This window comes from Kogia breviceps, chromosome 17 (genome assembly GCF_026419965.1).
Source record: "Kogia breviceps isolate mKogBre1 chromosome 17, mKogBre1 haplotype 1, whole genome shotgun sequence".
Classification (NCBI taxonomy): domain Eukaryota; kingdom Metazoa; phylum Chordata; class Mammalia; order Artiodactyla; family Physeteridae; genus Kogia; species Kogia breviceps.
Window position 1 is genome coordinate 67419550 of NC_081326.1, and position 23079 is coordinate 67442628.

Consider the following 23079-nt stretch of genomic DNA (forward strand, 5'->3'; position numbering starts at 1 on the left):
GAAAATATTGACTCCAGCCGCTGCTTGGTAAATCAATGCTAGAGATGCAAAAGTGAAAGGAGGAAAAGCAGGGAGGCGGCTTGCATATGGAAGTAGCAGGGCAGAGAGTAAGAAGGGGTTGGATTGCAAAGAGATGGTAGAACCACCAGAAGTTGCTGCAGGACTGCACGGAGGGGAAAGACCTTGAAGGATTCCAGCCTGTGTTCGTTTGGCTTGATGTATCAACAGAGAACAACTGCCGGGCAAAGAACAGACTCTGTGAAGGTCAAAAAGGAGTGGCGCAGACAGAAAGCCAGTGGTTTGGGGGCTCTGCAGGTTGACACTGACTGACTTCAAGGTGGGCCCACTCAGAGCCATCTAAGAGGCCACCACAGAGTCACCAGGTCATGCCTACTGTATCACACAGTGTTGTGAAACACGCCAAGCAGACAAGTAGGAACTATTCAGACTGTTCCAATTTCTTATCACCAAAACACCAAACTAGGAGGAAACAAAACATAGACATGGCCCAGCTCAGCCGGGGTGAGCCAGGGACAAAACTCAACTATGCAAGTGCATTCTCCACCAGAAATCCCTCTTTTGGTTCTACAGGACGACATGCTTCGAAGATCTTAAAAGTGATTCTAAGGAATGTGAATATAACACATTTCCTGGGGAAGGGGGTGCAGAGACACGGGACCGGGGAGACAGCCTGAGGAAATCAGTGGCTTCTCTAACGCTCTAAACGGCTCGAGACCAGGCGAATTCCACTGCAAGCGGCTCGAAAGCCTTCCACTCAGAGAGAGGCATACTTTCTGTTCTCTCATTATCAGAAAGGCTGTCAGGCACATAGTAAAAGTTATGTAATAGGAAGCAATACTTTCCGGCCATTTCTCCATCCTCCTGTTATATAATAATAGTGCCAAGATGAAGTGCCCAACGCCTAAGCCGCAGAGATGCAACCCTGTCAAGTAAATTTATAGCTTATACTTCCTTTTCTCTTTTTTAGCCAGAGCGCCCACTCCTCCTTTCCCCTTCTCTCATGCCTTGCCAACAGGCCAGTCTCCAAGCTGACTTTTTTCTCATTAGGGGGACCTGCTCCATTCACGAAAAACAAAAAAAGGGGGAAAGGTTACTTTCATTCATTCATTCATTTGCTCCTCCAGCCAATAACTAATCCTTTAATAGCCTACCATGTGAGAGATTCTGTAACAAGGAGGAAGGAGAACAAGCTTCAAGTCATGGATTTGTGCATAGCAGCTAGGTGACCTGGGATCTGCTAAAGGGGCTAAGAAGGGCAACCTAGTACAGTCCGGGGAGGATTAGAAGTAATAGAGGCAAAGCACCGCTTCACAGCTATTATTCGCCTTCTTCCTATTATCATGTATTTCGCATCAGGGTTACCAAAATGAAAAAGACAAAGTCTCAGCTCTTAGAAAATTCAAATCTAGTGAGGGAAGATACTCAAGTAAAAAAGGAAAGTAACCGTTGTAATTTGGTGTAAAATGTACATGCTAAAGAGTAACCGAGTGCTACGGTGATGATGAGAAGGTATAGCTAGCTCAACATGGTCTCTTTCTTTCCTAACAAGTAGTAGCATTTCACGTCACGTGTGAAATTTTAGGATTCAAAACATAAGCAATCTTATAGCCACATTAAAAAGGGGTCAGGACCATGGTAGGAATTTAAAACAGGATGTGCCAACAGCCAAACCTAGGAATTCAAATCTCCTTTAAGATTCAGAATTAATCAATGCAACTCACCATATCAGTAGAATAAAGGGCAAAAATACCCCATAGAGCCAACTCAATCGGTACAGAGAAAGCATTTGACAAAAGCCAAAACCCACTGATGATAAAAAACTCTCAACAAACTGAGATTAGAAGAAATTCCTCAAGCAGATAAAGAGCATCTATGAAAAACCTATTCTAACATCGTACACAATAATGAATGATTAATGTTTATCTCTAAATTTGGGAACAAGGCAAAAATATCTACTCTCACCTTTTTTTTTTTTTTTTTTTTTCACTTTTTGGGATCTTAGTGCATGTGGGATCTTAGTTCCCCCATCAGGGGTCAAACCCACACCCCATGCATTGGAAGCACGGAGTCTTAACCACCGGACCGCCAGGGAAGTCCCAACTCTCATGATTTTTAATCAAAATTTTACCGGATGTCTCAAGCAGTGCTATAAGGTAAACAAAGAAACAAAAGGCAAACATATTGGGAAGGGAGAAGTAAAATTGTCTTTATTTACAGATGGCCTGATCATATGTGAAGAAAATCTTAAAGAATCTACAAAAAAAAAAAAGCTATTGAACTAATAACGGAGTTTAGAAAGGTTACAGGGTAGGAAGTCACATTAAGAAAATAGTAATAAGTTGTACTTCTATACACCTGCAGGTGAAGTTTTTAAAATACCATTTACAATAGTATCGTGAATATGAAACACGTAAGGATCAATTTAAACTATATGCAAGACCTGTACACTGAAGACTATAATTTAAAGGAGACCTAAATAAATAGAAAGATGTGCTGATTTTCATGGATTGCAAGGTTCAATATTGTTAAAATGGCCATTCCTCCAAAACTAATCAACAGAATCGCACAATTCCAGTCTTAATCCTAGCAGGCTTTTTTGTTTGTAGAAACTGACAAAATGATTCTATAATTTATACTAAAACTTCAAAGCACTGGAATAGTCAGCAATCTTGCAAAAGAACACAGTTGGAGACTAGCAATATCTAAGTTCAAGAATTATTATAAATTTACATTAATCAAGACAGTGTGATACTGGCATTAGGATAGATGGAAATCAAAGAGGAGAAGAGGGTTAATAAACGGATCCTTGAACTGGTTAATTAGTGTTTGACCAAGAAGCCAAGGTAATTCAACAGTAAGAGTAGTCTTTTCAACAAATCGTGTTAGAACAACTGGATATTCACCTGGGGAAAAATTACCCTTAACATTGATCACACACCTTTCACAAAAATTAATTTGAAATAGATTATAGATCTAAACGCAATACTAAAATTATAAAATTTTTAGACGAACACGTAAGAGAAAATCTTTGTAGCATTGAGTGAGGCAAAGACTTCTTAGGGAAAAAAATAAGGCATAAGGGGAAAAACATCGATAAATTGGACTCCATCGAAATTTAAAACTCCTGCTTTTTAAAGACACCATTGAGAAAAATGAAAAGGCAAGCCTAGAAAAAAACATTCACCACACATATATCTGACAATGGATTTGTATTCAGAAATAAAGAACTGTGCACCTCAATAATAAGCAAAACAGCCAGATTGGTGTGGGGGTGGGCGGTGAAACATTTGAAGATAGATGCATCACAAAATATACAAATGACCAATAAGTACAAGAAAAAATGCTCAAAAGTATTACTTATCATGGAAATGCAAATTACGATCACCATGGACACCATCACACATTCACTGGAATGTCTAAAATTAACAAAACAATGCTAAGTGCAGACAAGGAAGTAACTGGTATTCTCCATGACTTGACCTCTGTTAACATCTCCAAACTCATCTTCCCCTCTGCTCGCTGGAAATCTATATGAAGCCATAACTCACCACTCAGGGTTGATTATATCTAATATATCTAATATCCCCTTTCTTTCCCACTTTTTTTTTTTTTTTTTTTTTTTTTTGTGGTACGTGGGCCCCTCACCGTTGTGGCCTCTCCCATTGTGGAGTGCAGGCTCAGCGGCCACGGCTCACGGGCCCAGCCGCTCCATGGCACGTGGGGTCCTCCCGGACCGGGACACGAACCCGTGCCCCCTGCATCGGCAGGTGGACTCTCAACCACTGCGCCACCAGGGAAGCCCTCTTTCCCTTTTTTGCACTCACTACTTTCTCACTCCCAACACACAGATGAGTTCCACTTTACCCCTTGATAATAGCTGCCTTCTGAGATAGTAGTATTTCTTTAACCTAGTTTTATCAAGAAAGAAGAATCTCAAATGAAAGGGTTTTCCCAATTATAAAAAAAAAAAAAAAAAAACCTTTTCAATGTGAATTAAATATCTTCGTTATCTTGGAAGGAAAAGTGTCTTGTCTCTCTTGGCTATGTAAATTGAGGGCATTAAACATAATTTTAGTCCTGTTCAGTGACCAAGGGTCCACCCTCATTGCATTGCAACAGCCAAGGGAATTAGTGACCAATAGCACACACTGCTGTCTTTGCATGAAATGCCAGAAGATGGCCAGAGAAGTTTTCTCTGCTTTTTCCTGGTTGGTCAATATCAGGGTCTCTGGATTTTATGCAGCTTGAGCTGAATTTGCAGCCCCTTCCTCTTCACACTTTCAATTTTCTGTATCTAATCGGCTAGGTATTGGGAAATGAGGTTGCCAAGTTAGAACTGTTTCTTAAGTTCTCTCTTTCTTTCTTTACTTATTTTTGGCCGTGCCACAGTGCATGCAGGATCTTGGTTCCCTGACCAGGTATCAAACCTGCGCCCCCTGCCCTGGAAGCACAGAGTCTCAACCGCTGAACCTCCAGGGAAGTCCCAGAACTGTTTCTGAAGTAAGAAAAAATAAGTTCTGCACCAAATACAGAAAGAAAGTACTTTCCTCTACTCCATGGCCTTTTTGACTCTCTGGCTTTGACATCTCTGAGTCTTTTTTTTTTTTTTTGCCCGTTTCCTGGTTCTCAGATGTTTGTCACATAGCCAATGTGGCCAGATAAGTGACCTCTGAATGAGGAAGGTCTCATCCTACTAAGTCACTGGCTGTGACCCCCTAGCGGTGGCTCAGTAAACTGTTCAGACTAATGTTCACATCTGCTCCCACATCTCAGGGGCATTTTCCAGAAAGTTTCTCTCTCCCTTTCTGCCTTCTTAGCAAAACTGAATTATGACAGAAAACAAATATGCTGGCGAAGGAGCAATCCTGCCATCCTGCAAGAAGAGGCCATTGAATCAGATTCCTTAATCGGTACCATCCCCAGCCTGAGCTCCGCTCAGGTTTACTCTCACTGACCCACCCCAAAAAAGTCCTCCAATGGCCTGCCTTTCCCCTCAGGCCAGCAGCTTAATGGGATGGGTATGAAAGTGTCCTCCCTGGACACAGCATAATTGAACCTCCAGTAAAAATTATAAAGGGAGTGTTTGGTACTAGTAAGGAAGAAACGAACCAAAAAATATATATATATATCAAATTTTTTCAGCATCTTTCCAGACTCAGCTCATACTTCACTGTGAATCTTTCCTGAACCTCCTCTTCTCACATCTGCAGTTTATTTTTCCTCCTATTTGCCCTTGCTGTTATGTGTAAACCCAACAAAACAATGGTGACACTTTCTTGAACTCATGTATTTACCAGTTGCACTCTACTACTAGTCTCTGAGCCTCTTGAAGGTAAGAATTGAATCTTGGTCATCATGGCATCTCCAGAGCCAGCACGGTGCCAACACACAGAAGGTGTTGACTTCATGTTTAAAAGCTGGACTGGAACATGCTTTCATGAAAGCTGCTCTCGTTTTATGATTTTTCCTTGGTCCAAGTCAGTCTGGATGGGTTAGTCTCCAACCCGCCTCACATCAGAGTTTTGGATACTTTTGAGCATATGGCATTCAGGACTCAAGGACTCAGCACTCAAGACTCAACTTTGAGCTTGTAGCATTCAGGACTAAAATAACTTGGGTTCAAGGATACGGTCACCGTGCAACAGTTTTGCTCAAATCTTACTTTTTTATTTTGTCTTTTATAGAAGAAGGAATGTGTTTCTTTAAATTGCTGACATACTTTTTGCAAAAGAAGGTTTAAGTGCCCTCTGGCAGCCACCGAGGGGCATGTAACTATCTATCTTTCTTCGTGCTCCTCGAAGGTAGAACTGGGGCAGAATAAGGCCAGTGGGTCTGGATAGGAGCTGCTTAGACCCTGTTCTGTGGTCAATTAAAAAGACATTTGCCTTGCCTAGCGATGCTACTTCTCGAATTTATTTGAAAAATAAAACCAGATACATGCACATGGATGTTCATCATAGAACTACATACATATATTAACAAAAACTGGGAAGAGCTCAAAGGGCTAAGAATAATCAAAGAATGTGTGGTTCACCCACACATTTAATTCTGGTCAGCCCTTAAAAGTTATGTTTTCAAGGAACATTTCCTGTCATGAGAAAATGCTCGCAACATAATATGGTCAACACACACTACAGAATATAAATATATGCACACACACATATGTTTATTTGAGAAAACACTATGTATACATGTATATATGGGAAAGTATGGTATATGTACACATAGTATTCTCTCAATTCTAGAGAGCAGCAATTTAAAACTCACCATCTATTTAACATCAACTTGGGGTATTGACAGACACTGTAATATTAACAATAATGTAACATTGGTTTTGTAAAACGTGTCCCAGTTTAAGAAGCATCAAAATATAGGAGAAAATTCATCTTTGTTAGAAGAAAGGAAATAAAGCCATATGATTTCAGATTTAGAAAAATGATATATTTAAGTATGTGTTAGACAGTAATATAATGAAACGTATGAAAATGTTAATGATGGTTTTCTCTAGATTGTTTATATTTTTCGATACTCTACAAAATTTTCTGAATGGATACTATCTCTTCCTTCAAGATGCTCAGAGCCTGGTAGAGAGAAACAGACACGTAAGCCAAAGTGAGGAAGAACTGCAGGTATGTGACAGTGTCCGCAGGGTTCAAAGAGCTGATAGTGGTCAATTCTCTGGGAAGTGATGAGGTATCACGGCAGTTTTCATCCGAGGTAGCGGGGAGTGTTCAAGTTAAGTCTTCAAAGGGCAGCACGTGGCAGGAACAGCATGAACAAAGGCATAGCTTTTTCTGGTAATCACAGACACGCTAGGGTTTGTTGACTGACCACAATGAAAACCACGTGGGATGGTTAACTTTTCCAGGACTTGAAAGACCTCCTTCCCTACCACACAAAGATGTTTCAATATCCAGGTGCCATAGGACCTAAAATTTAAATACCTAGAAGAGCTCACAGCACAAAGCAGACGCTCAAAAAAAATCTTTGAGGGCTTCCCTGGTGGCGCAGTGGTTGAGAGTCCGCCTGCCGATGCAGGGGACGCGGGTTCGTGCCCCGGTCCGGGAAGATCCCACGTGCCGCGGAGCGGCTGGGCCCGTGAGCCATGGCCGCTGAGCCTGCGCGTCCGGAGCCTGTGCTCTGCAACGGGAGAGGCCACAACAGTGAGAGGCCCGCGTACCGCCAAAAAAAAATCTTTGAAATGAATGAAGAAATGTAACTCAGGATTCAGCTGTCCCAGTCAACCATTGTCTTTATGTCCTTCCTCCATCTTAAGAAATTTTTAGAAAATTTTTAAGAAAATTTTTAAGAAAATCTTTCCTTGGGAGGGTTATCACTGGTTACTCCACTTCAATGTCAATAAATTAGATTTGAATACCTAAGAGATTCTTGAAATTTTAGAGGGTTAGGAAACAAGAAGTGGAATTTTTATTCCATCTTTGCTGTTTACTAGCTTTGTGACCTCAAATGACTTGAATTCTCAGAATCTTGGTGGGGAGGGGTTGTCTGTAAAATGAGATAATTAGACCTTCCCCGACCTTCCAGAATTGAGAGGACCATATTAGCTAATAACAGTTAGAGCCCTTGGTGATATCCAAAATTCTATACAGCTACAAGAGACTACCACTTCATAAGTCATGGGGGAAACTAAAAATAATAACTTGCCCAAGAATGTGGGAAATAGCAAAATGATACTCTTGACCCAAGTCCTTATCTCTGTCCACATAACGTGCTCTCACCTGGACCTCTCTGTCGGGATGGAAAAGAGGGGCTCTGAACCTGTCTGCCTGATCTTACAACTCCGTCCTCATCTGTTCTCTTTTCCAGCTAACTTCGCAGACAGCCACGCAACCAAGTGGCCACAAAGCTACGCACATGTGCCATTTCTTCTTCAGGGATAACAGTCACCAGGACCCTGTGTAAGGAGAACAGCCAGATCAGGCTTGGGAGGCCAAAGCCAAAGCAGTTTTCACGTCCATCCACCCTTCATTATGATTAACTCTTCCTTCACAGGCCAAGACGTGAGCATTTATCTTTTCGGGTCCTTCAACTATTAGTGCCCAGGTCTGTTCCCAGGCCATACATCATGGCACTGGAAGCAGGACGTATAGACAAAAGTTGTCGCTTGTGTTGATGTGGTGTGAAGAGGATGATTAATGACAGTCAGACATGGCTACCCGGCTTCTGACTCACCCAAGCTACTAAAGTCACTGACTTCACTGTTTTCCACGAGCCATCTTTGCCACCCTTTCCCCACTGCGGCTTTCAATAATAGCTTCAGCTTTGGGAGTCTTGCTTTGAAAGGAAAGGAGGGAAAACATTTCTTGTCGTCACTGAGATCACACCAGGGTCTCTGACAAGGTTGCATACTCGACTTTGGGTTCTCTGATTCCTGCTGCTTTTGTTGAATTTGAAATTCATTCACACATTCAACAAATATGGAGGAGCATCTCCTCTAGGTGCTTGGGACGCATCAGTAAGTGAAACAGACAGGGCTTCCCTGGTGGCGCAGTGGTTGAGAGTCCGCCTGCCGATGCAGGGGACACGGGTTCGTGCCCCGGTCCGGGAAGATCCCACGTGCCGCGGAGCAGCTGGGCCCGTGAGCCGTGGCCGCCGAGCCTGCGCGTCCGGAGCCTGTGCTCCGCAACGGGAGAGGCCACAACAGTGAGAGGCCCGCGTACCGCAAACAAACAAACAAAAAATGGCTCATACCTGTGCTTAGTTGATGACGAGAGGCATGGAATTACGGTGGGAAGGACCACAACAAGGGGTGAAAAGAACTAGGGCAGAGAAGAAAAGAAAAGGGAAAGGATTACACTTCTTACTTAATGTATTTCTTCACAAGCCACCTTGTTCTAGAAAGATTTCAGGTGTTTGTGAGAGATCAGCTTGTTTGTTGCATTGAATATCTTTAGCCTCGCAAAGCAATTTTACCTCCCATTGTAAGGTCCTCTCCATCACTTATTGTCACTTTCATTCACTGATTCATTCATGCCACAAATACTTATGGACAACACTGTGAGCCAGTGTTCCCAGGGCTGGGTCTGGAGGGCTGACTTGAAGACACATGGTTGCAACGTCCTTTTCAACTTGAAGCCAGTCCAGAGACAAGACGAAGCATTTCACAAGCTAATTTCTCAAACACTCACAAAATCCTGTTTTTAAAGCCACAAAATACAGAGAAGAAACCCAAGACACAAGCCATGGGTAACCAGGCCAGCAGACACCAAAAGCTTCCAGGCTTGGAGGGTCCACACTGCCACTGAACTCATGTGTCCTTCCCGAGGTAGGCAGGGAACGTAGGAAGCCGCCAACAGCAACAATAGCCAATGCGTGCGGTGCCTTTCAGGTTCAAAATCAATTTCATAGCTTGCATGCAAGTTAAACTATATGTCAGGGTCTTGAGGCGAGTACAGCTATCACCTCATATTGGATGAGAAAGCAAAGGCTCCAGGGATCCCTGGGGCACAGCCAGGAGGGGGCTCAGCTGGAACTCCAGTTCAAGTCTTCAGATGGTTTGTAGCCAGCCATGCCTTGGGTGCTTGGGGGAAGCTCCAAACAGATGAACAGTAGAGGGACAGACTCGAAACAAGAGCAAGCAGGCAATGGAGGGGCCAGGAAACAGCTGGGAGGGGACAAGGCCCTGGGCAGTGGCGGAGCAGACACTCGGGGACAGATAAGGAGGAGCATGGCACGTCCCATGGGGGTTTCAAGGAGAAGCGCAAACCACATACCACTGGCTGTCATGAGAGGAGCGGAGGACCCTTCTCAGCGCCGCCATGGCACAGCGGAGAGAACCCAACACACATGCATATCAGGCTGACCAACCATCCCTGCTGCCCCGGACCCGGGTGGTTACTGGGACATGGGGTTTTCAGTTTTAAAACCGGGAAAGTCCTGAGCAAACTGGGCTGAGTTGGGCACCCTAGTTACAATTCCAGCACGGCTGCTCTCCAGCTACGGGAGCCGAGGGCAAACTATTTCCCCTCTTCCAACCCTCCCCTGACGCGGGTGGAAGAACGGGGCCCTGGCAGGCTTCTCATGGATTTCAGTGCAATTAAGTGAAAACTCCCTAACATACCATCTGGCACTTGGGAGGCATTCAATTAATGGCGGCTATGATTATAATTGCAATGTTATGAACACGGGATTTTCAACTTACTTTCTTGCTGGTCTTGAAGCTGAAACAGCGTCTTCAGAATCCTCCCAGAAACGATTCTGCTAGGGGCCGGGTTTGGAGCCAGCTGTTACGGATCTTCATAAACACCGTAAACGTGGAGAAGCTGAGGCAGCACTATACAAGGGGCACGGGAAAAACCCAGCTGGCTGCTTTCTGGAAGTTTCTGTAACTTCCAAGATAAAGCGTCTCCTAGATAAACTTGACTGCTGGAAAAGTTTATCTCACCAGATTGACCCTGGGAATTACAGGGAAGCCAACCAGTGACCTCTCGACAGCTTAAATACCAGGCACTCAGTGCTCTTAGTCTGCGTCTGTTTATCCCAGACTGCCCCCCCCATCCTCTTGCCCTCCCAGCACGTTCCCCCAAAGACTGAAAGGGGGGACTTCCCTGGCGGGCCCTGTGGTTAAGAATCTGCTCTTCCACTGCAGAGGGCGCAGGTTCGATCCCTGGTCTAGGAACTGATTCTGCATGTTGCACGGTGCAGCCAAAAAAAAAAAAAAAAAAAAACTGTCTGCAAGGGGTCTTTGGCTAATCTGGTAACATGGTAACACCACACTAACTACCCCTAGCGTTCAAGTTCTAAGCATCCCCTCTATGAATATCATTTTAATTTCCAGGAGCATTAGATGTATTCATCCACAGTTCTTGTTATAAACAGAAAACTCAGGTCCTGTACAGAAAACAGTTCTCTCTGTCTCTCGGTAAAAGTCCTTGCTTTTGAAGGTCTGTATTACACTCTAGGCCATTTGTTCTTTGGGCCTCAACTGCCATTATGTTTATTGCATCACAATGTAATAAACTACCTGTGTGCCAGCAGAACTCTTGGAGCGTGGAAGAGAGCTCCACGCTTCATTCACTCGTGGAGATGGGACACAGTATATCCAAACTGAAGTCCCTCCCAGAAATTGGTTTTGCTTTTAAAAATGACCCAGGTTTCTCTCTTACCCCCTAAAGTCCTATTAAGCACGCCCAGGCTCCCTCACTGATTCATCACTGCAGGAACATCTACCAAATATCAGACACAGGTGAAGTCTAACCCCAGCGAGAGAGGAAAGATACAACTGGGACCCAAGCACCAATGTGGTCCGAGTGTACTGTGCCCTAGTGGGGCTGGGAACGCCAAATAAATGCTTTTCCTTTAAATTTTGCGCCTTTGTGGCTCACAGATGAATAAATTCAGACAGCAGCTGTCGAGCCCAGCAACGGAAAAGCCTTCCTTCCCGGGCAGCGTTCCCAGCATTGCCAGGGTGAAAGGATGAATCAGGAGGACCCGACAACCCTAAAAGCCTAATTCGAAGGTCTCTGGCGCCACCTACCGACCCCTATGGGGACTCTGCTGGCAAAAAGCCAAAAGGACGGGGCGGGGTGGGGGAGGGGTAAGCTTTTAGCGGTTCTCCCCAGGCACGAGGGAAGGGAATTAGGGAGCAATCAGTCCACCCCCTCATCCTCCAGATGGAGAAACTGAGGTCCAAAGTGGTAGAGTGGCTTGTCTGAGGTCACACCGCTAGCCCATAGCAGCCCACGTCTCGTAGGTCCGGGTCTTACTTACCTCTGCCCACCCCACACTGTTCCTATCTAAAAATACGAATTATCAGCGAAGCTGGCTTGGAGAAAAGAGTTTCTGTGAGGCAACCCTTTCCTCTCCATGTTCTGTTCCACCTTCTTCCTTTTGCACCAATAGCCCCAGACTAGACCCGGTATTTTCCTCTCCTTCTAGAACGCTGAAGTCTTATACTGTCCAGCAATCCCTTTCAGGGAGAAAGTGTTGAATCATTCACTTGAAGCTATTTGCTTGCATTTTTAAGAATGTGGAGGGCAGGGCAGACCCTGTTTCGTAGACACTCGAGGCCCCCATATTACAGATAAGGAAACTAAGGGGAGATATAAGAATTTGTTTGGGGCAGCTGTTCCCAATGCGCCTACCATTAGGATCACCTAGGGATCTTTTGCAAACTCCAACACCCAGGCCATACCCCAGGTCTGCTCCATCAGAATCTCTGGGGATGAGAAACACACATCAGTAGTTTTCGAAACCCTCCCTCCACTCCCCCCGCATCAGGTGATTCCAATGTACAGACAAGCTCGGGAGCCGCTGACTTACATTCACCCAATTAGTATGTGAGACAGCAAAGCCGCAGGTCTTTCAACTCCCAGGCCAGTGAGCAATGGTGCTGCCCACATTTCAGTGGTTTGCATCACTCGAAAGATTTTTGCCAATTCCACATTCTAACAATATTATTAACATTATAAGTGACCCCATTTTACTTACATCAGTGTACTTTTAAAAGAACGCCATTACTTTCAGAAATGGAAAAACAATGTCACTTTCCATGAAACAAAATGAAATACATAAAAAGAAATACACTTAAATACAAAAATTAAAATAAAGTTTACATTCAGTGTGTATGTATATATGTGTGTGTGTGTGTGTGTGTGTGTGTATAACTGAACCACTTTGCTGGACAGTAGAAATTAACACAACATTGTAAATCAACTATACTCCAATAAAATAAATGTTTTTTAAAAATTACATTCAGGCATGAAATAGTTATTTCATTTTCCAATTTTGGAGCCATTGCTTACTGAGAGCAAAGAAAGGTACCCCTCTCTGCTCCTGACACGGCTGAGAGGGAATTCGCTGGCGGTCCAGTGGTTAGGACACCGTGCGCTCACTGTCGAGGGCCCAGGTTCAATCCCTGGTCAGGGAACTAAGATCCCGCAAGCCACGCAGCAAGGCCAAAAAAAAAAAAGACTGAGAGAAATGTGACAGAAATACACCTTGGAGCAGGGAATCTGTGTGTTACTTTGATGTCTCTACATGTGTAACGGACGCCTCTGCATGTGTGTGTGCAGTTTTCTCGCTCTGACTTTCTGTCTCTCTGCAGCCCTACTAGGGAACTTACGGGAAAACTCCCCTCAGGATCCTCTGTGTTGAAAGTCCCGAGCCCAGGGACTGTGGGTTCTTGGCCAAATTACAACAGCATCCTGCCCACGGGCTTGGTCCAACAGCTGGGGCACCCTCGCTCACTGCTAAGAGCAACAGACCTCCTTTTTGCATCGCTCTAGCCCTTTCTCGATTGGCCGGCCCACCTGCTGGGGGGGAACCGTCCGCTCTTTGTCGCCCGGCCGGCAGACGAAGTGCAGGACCCACATTTCCCGCAGGTGAGTGTCATCGCGCTGCCTGCTCAGAACACAGCTGTTGGGCGAAGGCAGCAGATGTGGCGCCCAGAGGCCCAACTGCGCTTGGCGGTGGCATCCTCGGCCCCCCCGACCCCGGGCAGCTGGGAGTGCCAGTCTGGAACAAAAAGAGGGTTAAGCAGCAATTATCGGGAAGAACGCAATTTGTTTTGAAAAATTTGTGGGAACCGGTCTTATTCAACCACCACCTGGAAGTAAACTGGTTGTCCAATCGTTTTCCCAAATAGAATCCTCACCTGCACACTTTTAAAAGAAACTTTAAAAAAAAAAAAAAAAAAAAGAATTAACACATAACATATAGTCAACTTATACGTTTAAGGAAAACCATACCTAGCCCACGGGTGATGATCCTTCTCTCTTCATTGTATACCTTATTTTACGTTTTTACACAAAAAGAGTTCATGCGAAACATACTACTCTGTATCCTCTGTTTCCCATGGCAACATATGACAACCATCTTTCTAGCATTCCACGTCCCTATATGGCATCATTTGTAATGAATGTCAAATATCCCATTTACAAATGATTAAGACTAGAGGAAGAGGGCAAGAGAACTCCTGTATGAGTATCCTAAACATTGGATACGATATGACCCATTTTCAAGATGGAAAAATGAAGGTAAAGGAGCAGCCAGTTAATGGTGGAAAAGAGATGCCCACCTGCCTGGTTTCCAACCTAGACCCCTCCTACCATTCCCTTGGTGCCTTTGCATGCCTGGTTATAAGACCCACATTGGAAATCTGCATTTTTAACATGGAGCGCGTTTGACTGTAAACTGGACTCCAAACGGGAACTTTAGAAGAACCGCCTGAGGTGGCTAATATTATTCAGAAGAGCGAGTGGGGCCGGATTCTGTCCCTGGCAGAACCCAGCCACCGTTAGATATGGTTTCTTGCTCTGTCAACAACTTAGGTGGCAAGATTGGGAAGAACTCATATCTGGACTAGATATCAGGAGATCTGAGGTTTCGTCTCACCTTCTCTGATCACCAGCCAGAAAGTCCTGGCCTTGACACTCAGCTGACCTGAGCCTCAGCTTTCTAATCTATACGCTGGGGTGACAAAACCTTCCTGCCACGCTCGGAAGCTTCTCAACAACAAATGAAACAATGAGGCACTCTCTGTAAACATCAGAGATCCTTACGAATTCTGTAATGGATCGATCAACGGGTGAATTCATCTAACGCTTGAAAACACAACAAAGAATTTTAAATAGGGAAGGAAACTCTGAAGCCAACTAATTTTAGAAATAGGGAAACTGACTTCCTGAGAAGTTAGCAGGTTTGCTCACAGTTTCACAGTGAGTTTAGAGGCCCAACTAGTGCTAGAAGCCAGGGTTGGGATTCACACGGCAGTGTTCCTCTTATAAGGTCACCTTTAGAGCGATAAATGTTCCAAAGTCACTCACAAAGATGTACTGAAGGCAATTCAGTTCATTTCCATTGATTTGGGTTCCAAAAAAATGAACGTGTGCCATTCATAATGACCTCTTTGGTCATTGAGTTGCACCTCTGTTTTTTGTTTTTTTTTTCTTTAACCTAAACTTAATTTCTTTCCACTTTGAGGGTTGTATATTCCTTCCCTTAAAAGAGCTGCCTGGAAAGAATAAGGAAAATCGTAAAGAAACTTGGGGCTTGAGTTTTTCGCATGCTCTCACACTAGATTCCAGATACAGCCTTCTCCTGATTCTGACCTGAAGTCGTGTGGTCACTTGACCACGTCCCGGGAATTTGGAGAATTGCCAGAACTGGGAGAATTCGTTACAAGCGTCACAGAGCAGGGCGGCCCCATCACATGAAAGTCACTTCCAGCTTGGAACGGATTGCAAATTCCTGCCTCCTGAGTGGTGTTTCAGATGCCTGGGAGCTGGCCTATCTGTGGGCAGTCACCAAAGCAGCAGAAGGAATTCCCGGGGAGCAGGGCATTCCAACACCCTGCCCGAGAGCCACAGACACAGAAAACGACGACCTTCTCGTGCTCCGCCAAGCCTTGCCTTGACTTACAGTTTTTAACAAACAAAAATATCAAGCTTCAATGTGCCTTCATCTTGAAACACGGAAAGCACTTGTCTTTTTTTTTTTTTTTTTTTAAGATTTAATTTTATTTATTTTTGGCTGCGCGGGGGCTTTGTCTAGTTGTAGCGAGCGGGGGCTACTCTTCGTTGCGGTGCGCGGGCTTCTCATTGTGGTGGCTTCTCTTGTTGCAGAGCACGGGCTCTAGACACACGGGCTTCAGTAGTTGTGGCACGTGGACTCAGTAGTTGTGGCTCACGGGCTCTAGAGCGCAGGCTCAGTCGTTGTGGCGCACGGGCTTAGTTGCTCCGCGGCATGTGGGATCCTCCCGGACCAGGGCTCGAACCCGTGTCCCCTGCGTTAGCAGGAGGATTCTTAACCACTGTGCCACCAGGGAAGTCCCAAAGCATTCGTCCGTTAACCACACAAGGACTCTCCTGCCCCAACCTGGAGCTTTTCCAAACCGTCCACACCGCATAAACGAGGACGACAAGGTTTTCCAGACACGCATCAGAACCTCGAAATGCTTACTGGGTGCCAAGCACTGTTCTAAGTGTTTTTCCTGCCTTGACCCATCTGATCTCACACTCAACCTCAAGGAGTGGATACTAGTATTGCTATTACAGCCAAGGAACCTGAGATGGTTAAGTAACTTGTACAAAGTCAATAATTGGTTAATGATAATGGAGGAACTTTACCCGGGTCTTTCTGACTCCAAAGCACAAGCTCTAAACAAGTTGGATAGACAGAGGCTTCTCATCCCTCTACCAGGCAGGAAGGCCTCCAAATCCACAGATGAGAGTTAAGGATCTGGCCCCCGTTTTGTTGGTTCCGAGGCCGTCTCCCATTCCCGAGTCAACCATTGCAAGGTTTCACAGCCGTAACTTTTGGAAAGGCTTCCTTAGGTCAAAATGTGTCATCACCGTTAACTCCTGCCTTCTACACCCCACCATCCTCCTGGTTCCCAAACTCTCCTCTGAAGAGTCAGTGTCAGGACACTTTCCCATGAACTACATCCCCCAACATCACAAAGGGATTTTTGTCGAACTTCCATCCTTCCAATAGAAGTGTAAGCAGTGTTCCTTGCTCTAATCTAAGCAAAAAAGCATGACTGTCCCCTATTGCATGTTGGCCTCACAGTTACAATATGTGCTTACATCTGGTGGCGTACAACATAACTAAATGTTTTCCTAAAACCTTAGTGCTTGAAAGGGCTTGGAAATTTTATCTCTTACTTCCTCCTGCCTTCATACAGGACCCCCCCTAAATCAACAAAACATAGAAACACCCTCTGAGATCTGTGGGAAGAGTGAGCATTACTAACGAACCCCACCTTCCATCCTTGGAAAGCAAGGCAGCATGACCCATCTGAAGTCCCTTAAGTAGATTGTGGGCAAGGGACAGATCTGAGGAAGCTCTGCCTTCCCAAACAGCCTCTTTCCGTGGCATCTGTGTACTACTGCTAACTGAGCTGTAGACACGTGGACATATGAGCACAGTGTCTTCTTATAGGCATTAAATTTCATTTGTCTGACATTTTCTGCACTGTGTTAGGGATATAGAGGCAGAGAGATCACTTCCCCATCCCCCAGCAGCTCAGGTCAAGGCCTCAGAATCAATAACTACCTCCTTAACAGATTTACATTGAGCGCCCTCTGTGGGCGAGGCAGAGCCTTGAAAGCCGGATTGCTAAGGACTGTCCTACATTCTCTGAGGTTCCATAATGCTCTTTAGTAGACGGTGCATAAAGCAAGCCCGAGGGCGAGTCCCAGCCCAGCTCCGCCACCCACCAGCTGAGTGACCACGGGCAAATCACCTCCAGGCATTGAGCCCAGGTTTCCTCATCTCTACAACAGTGTCAGTAATACCTTATAGTGGGTTGAATGATGGCTCCCCCTCAAAAGATATGTCCACATCCTCACTTCCAACACCTATCAGTGTGATCCTAATTGAAAAATAAGTCTTTGCAGAGGTAATTAAGGATCATGAGATCCCCCTGGATTATCCACTGATAAGTGTCTTTGTAAGAGACACCGGGAAGATACAGGAGAAGAGATGTCTGTACAAAGACAAAGGTAGAGAATGCAGTTATCCAGCCACCAGCCAAGGAATGCCTGGAGTCTTCATAAACTAAGAGAGGTGAAGAGCCTTCCGAGAGAGCACAGCCCTGCCAACGCCTTGATTTCGGATTCTGGCCTCCAGACCTGTGAGAGAAATAATTTCTAGTGTTTCTCTCAAGCCACTAAATTTGTGGTAATTTGGTAAAGCAGCCCTAGGAGACCAATATATTCCTATTTCATGGACTGTTCAGCATGATACCCATGCCAGAGTAAGTGCTTCATGGTATCATTGGTGAGATTCTTGCCCTGACTGTGTTCAGGGTTAACGTAAGTCCCTTTTCATTTTAGCCATCCCCCCTGGACACCACTCACCCGACCAAAGAGACAGAGTAAAGGTTTTAGTGTTTCGATTTAGGGTTTTTGGAGGGAGAGCATTTACCTATTTCCTATGGACATTGTTCAAAATAATAGCCCTCACGTATATCCAGACAAAACTATAATTCGAAAAGATACATGCACCACAATGTTTATTGCAGCACTGTTTACAATAGCCAAGACATGGAAGCAACCTAAGTGTCCATCGATAGATGAATGGATAAAGAAGATGTGGCACATATAAACAATGGAATATTACTCAGCCATAAAAAAGAATGAAATTATGCCATTTGCAGCAATACGGATGGACCTAGAGATTCTCATACTAAGTAAGTCAGAAAGAGAAAGACAAATACCATATGATATCACTTACATGTGGAATCTAAAATATGACACAAATGAACTTATCCAAGAAACAGACTCACAGATATAGAGAACAGACTTGTGGTTGCCAAGGTGTTGGGGTGGGGAAGGGATGGGTTGGGAGTTTGGGATTAGCAGATGCAAAATATTATATATAGAATGGATAAACTACAAGGTCCTACTGTAGAGCACAGGGAATTATATTCAATATCCTATGATAAACCATAATGAAAAAGAAGATGAAAAAGAATATATATGTAAAACTGAATCATTTTGCTGTACAGCAGAAATTAACACATTGTAAATCAACTATACTTCAATAAAAAATTTTTAAAGTAAAAAAAATAAATAATAGCCCCCCAATTTTTTTCAAATGAATCTGAATGGGACCCAAAGAATGTATTTTGAAAGCACTTCCCATATGATTCTAACACAAAAGCATGACTGACATCTAACCAGTTCACTAACCAGCATCCTTTCTGATCAGTTTGTAACTGGGTCATAATGGGTAAATATTTTGACCCCTGTCCCTGTACACAAGCACTGCTCGTCGTCTCTGTTGACAGAGAGAATCACTGAAGCGGCCTGGGAGACCTCGAACAGACAGCTGAGAGTAAGTAGCCCGCGGGGTTTCAGTCATGTCTGGGGAAGCCAGTTTTACACAGATGTGCCTTGGGTACATGCCATGTGGCAGCAGTGAATGGCAGGAAAGAGCTGCTCCTTTTATCTGTTTTATAAACTTGGAATATGCACATGATTCCCTTTGGGAAGAAACTTAAAAGCATTCTGATTTTTTTTTTTTTTTTAATGTCTAAACCACTGATATGACACGTTTCTTTTCTAGGCAGGAAACTGAGGTCCAAAGAGCTTGAGTGACACGACCTGGATCAGACTCTACCCAGGAGTAGATGGTTCCATGGCTGAGGCCTTGTGGCTCAGCCACAAGGTTCCATGGCTGAGGCCTTGGAGAGCTGCCATCATGGGCCCCAGGGCTTCCTGCAGGTGCAAGCCTCCACACCTCTCAGGAGGCACCTGCCTGGGACAGGAGAGGATGCCCAGGCAGTACCAACAGTCCCTCCTCTGGGGGCGGGCCTGGTCTTCACGTGCACCCAGGCAGCCCACGCTCCAGGCCATTGCTGCCAGAGGTGGTGCCCCTGCCTGAAGAATCTTCACTGATCAGATCGTCCTCTCTGCCGTACCTTTTCCTTCCCTAGAGCCCACAGCCAGGCCTTATCTCAGGTGAGGCCACGTCCAGGGCACAGGACCGTTGACGTGTTTCTTGGAACACAACTGCAAAGCTCATGTTTTCACAGAGAAGAAAGAGAGGAGAGGAAGGCACACAACAGTCACCAAGCTGGTTCTGAGAATGAGCCCTTATCTGCTCTGTCCCAGCTCTGGACTCAGGGGTTGGCCTCAGCCTCACAGCTGGTCAATGGGGCAGCCGGGAAGGTCCTAAGCCAGGGAGGAAGAGTGTCCCATGCAAAGGTAAAGATGCAAAAAACCCCAAAACTTGTGAGAGAGCTGGGACCTTGAAGCCATAGCTGCACCAGGCCGAGGTACCACCGTGGAAAGTCAATGAGGTGTTGGAAAATTCAAGCCCCCCCATGAGGCTCCTGGAAAGCAATTTGCTCAATAAACTACGGTCAAGTTAGGAATGCCTGTGTGGGGCCTTCCCTCAAGGAACCCCAATGGCAATGAGGAGGATACTATGTGTGTCTGAAAAGTGAAACAGGCATAAGAATCCAACAGTAGTTCCAAGCAGGGGGAAAAAAAGGTAACACAAAGTACTACACGGTCTACATGGTCAATGACTCACCAGATAAATATTAGAATCATTAATTACTAGAAGAGTTCAGAGGGGACGTTGACACAGGAAGGACTGGCAGGACTTGGCTTAATAAGATCTATCATTTATTAAGCACCAAATACCCACCAGAGTTTGAGGATTTTACTTTCAACAACTCCACCAGGTCTGTATGATTATCTCCACTTCCACGTCTTGGCTATTGTAAATAGTACTGCTGTGAACATCGGGGAGCCCATCCACAGACGATTGGTTTAAGAAGATGTGGCCCATATATACAATGGAATATTACTCAGCCATAAACAAGAATGAAATATGGCCATTTGCAGCAACATGGATGGACCTAGAGAATATCATACTAAGTAAGTCCGACAGAGAAGGACAAATATTATATCACTTATATGCGGAATCTAAAAAATAATACAAATGAATCTATACACAAAAACAGAACAGACTCCAGACACAGAAAACAAATTTATGGTTACAAAAGGGAGAAGGGTGGGTGATAAATTAAGGGTATGGGATTAACAGACACACACTACTTTACACAAAATAGATAAGCAACAAGGATTTCCTGTATAACACAGGGAACTATATTCAATAGCTTGTAATAACCTATAATGGAGAATAATCTGAAAATATATATATATATAAAACTGAATCACTTTGCTGTATACTTGAAACTAACACAATACTGTAAATCAACTATAATAAATAAATATATATATATATATATTTTTTTTTTTTTTTTCCACTTCACTGTGGAGAGCTTAAACCCAGAGGCCAAATGATCTCCTGCAGTAACTCAGCTGTGAAACCAGAGTGCAAGGGAGGGTCTGTCTAGGTCCAGGCCTTTTCCTAAATTTCCTCAGCTTTGAATAACAAGGAGGATTTGTATACAAGCAAAAGGAAGGAGAGGTCATTCCAAGCAGGTGAAAAGAGGATCTGAAATCTGAGGTAGGAAAGTCAAAAGCACACTCGAGGCCATTAACAGAGATGGATTTAGTTAGGATGGAGATTTCTGGGATGGGTAATTTTGATTGAGTACTCACTATGCTAGGTGAAGTTCTAAGAGCTTTACATGTATCATCTCATTTAACCCTCACAATAACCCTATAAGGTATGAAGTATAATCATTCTCAATGTATGAATGAGACTACAGAGGCCCAGAGAGGTTAAACAACTTGCCCAAGATCACACAGCTTGTAAGTGGCAGAGGTAGGATTTGAACACCATCTGGCTTGAAAGTCCACACTCTTAATTACCATGTTATACTTGAAGGAGTTTGCTGTGAACAAGCTGAAAAAGGCTGGATTCAGTGTGGGCGTTGCCTTGAATGGCAAGTGTGTGCACTTGATCCTTCTGCAGAAAAAAAAAAATGAAATTATAATGAAATAATTGTCCTTATAAAAACAAAAGGACGTGAGAGCAGAGAAGCCCCCCTAAGAACAAAGTGCAGACAGGAAAGCGGCAGCACCCTCCTTGCTTCTTCGAGTCCTCTGCATCTTCCGCTTCCATAGCAACCCTGAGATCAAAGCAGAAAGGATCCTTTCACTGTGGACAGGACCAGAAGGAGGGAAGGAGGGTCAATCAGATGCTAGAGGCGGAAGCAAAGCACAGAGTGACAAAGGCATGAAGTTAGTGGGAGGTTGTAGGAGCCTGGAAAAGTATCAGTAGGCAGGGGATGGTGGAGAAGAAAGCACAAAAGGGATCTGCTGAACAATCTGAGGACAGCAGTCATTGCTGCTTGTGGCTGAGTTGAACCCACACTGGACCCATTTTCTGACCCACAACACAGGCTAACAGGTCCTCCCAAGAGGAATGAGGCTGTCTCTGAAGCTGTCTCTGGGCCAGAAAGTCAAGGACAGTCTGTCGCCGTGTTCATGCCTGTAGCCTTCTGCATGCCTCTGGGAAAGGATGCACGGGTCCAGAGGAAGGCCTGTCCAGCGACCTACTACAAGGATAAAGGACCGGAGGAGAGGCCGCAGGGCCCAACCTCAAGAGCCTCCGGACTCCCCATGTAAGAAATCCATGGGGGTATTTCCTATTATAAGGAAATTTCATAGACAGTGGACCCTTGAAAATCATGGGTTTGAATTATGCAGGTCCACTTATGCAAGGATTTCTTTCAATGATTATACTGGAAACATTTTTGGAGATTTGCAACAACTTGAAAAAACTCGCAGATGAGCAGCATAGCCTACAAATATCTAAAAACATTAAGAAAAAGTTAGGTATGTCATGAATGCATGAAATATATGTAGACACACACTAATATAAAATATGTGTGAATCAACTCTTTATGTTGTCAGTAAGGAACTGAGCTCCAGTGTGATCAAATAACTTCTCACAGTTACACAACCAATAAGAAACAGGCTCACAACTGGACACTGCCCTCTCCTTCCCACTAGGATAGGAAGGCAGGCTAAGTTTCAGTTTGGGGGAGGTGAGAAAACCAAGGTGCTGAAACACCATACAGGTAAAAGGCAGAGCACAGCTAACACCCCGGGGTCACAAGTTCTAGGTCACTGTTAGTTTTGCCTTTTAGCGTTTCATTTGCCCACACTTGGTTTTTCCCTCACTAGCTGGCATGTTGCTCAAGAAAAAGGGTGGACCATTTCATCTTGATGTTCCCACACTGCCCAGCACCCAGGGTGGCCCCTGAAGACAAGAAGGGTGCACTGCTGGCCTGTTGGATGAATTCACTGCTATAACTCGTCTTTTGGGGGCCAGCATTTCACTTCTTCAACCCATCCTTCATGCTGCCTCTAGAGGTACAGAGCTAAAGTATCTGTTTCCTTCAATAAATGCAATCCTTTTCCTCCTTCAAGGCACACCTCAAAAGCCATCTTGCCCACGGAACCTTTTGCATTCTCACCATGACAATCGCCCCCTCTGCCTCTTCCGTGCTGCTTGGCTGGTACCGCTGCCCTGCACTTGTGGGTGTCCACTCCAACACACTGACGACTCTTCGAAGAGCTGTCATGTCCACTTTGTATTCTTAATAAATGTTGATGTGTGAACACATAAAGGAATGCATGAACCAATGGATGGGTTAGTCAGTGA

At 44.6% G+C, this 23079-nt stretch overlaps 1 long non-coding RNA gene across 3 annotated transcripts in view; it reads right to left on the bottom strand.

Moving 5' to 3' along the window:
• LOC131743831 (uncharacterized) overlaps nt 1-23079 on the bottom strand; it is a 97685-nt gene that overhangs the window by 26700 nt on the left and 47906 nt on the right. For 2 of the 3 annotated variants that reach the window (XR_010837571.1, XR_010837570.1), the window contains exons 5-6: nt 10184-10315; nt 8734-8801 (exon numbers count right to left, since the gene is read on the bottom strand). This is a non-coding gene — a long non-coding RNA (uncharacterized lncRNA). Of the gene's footprint in view, nt 1-7899; nt 7937-8733; nt 8802-10183; nt 10316-23079 lie in introns of those variants that run through there. The other variant, XR_010837572.1, reaches the window with a different exon arrangement.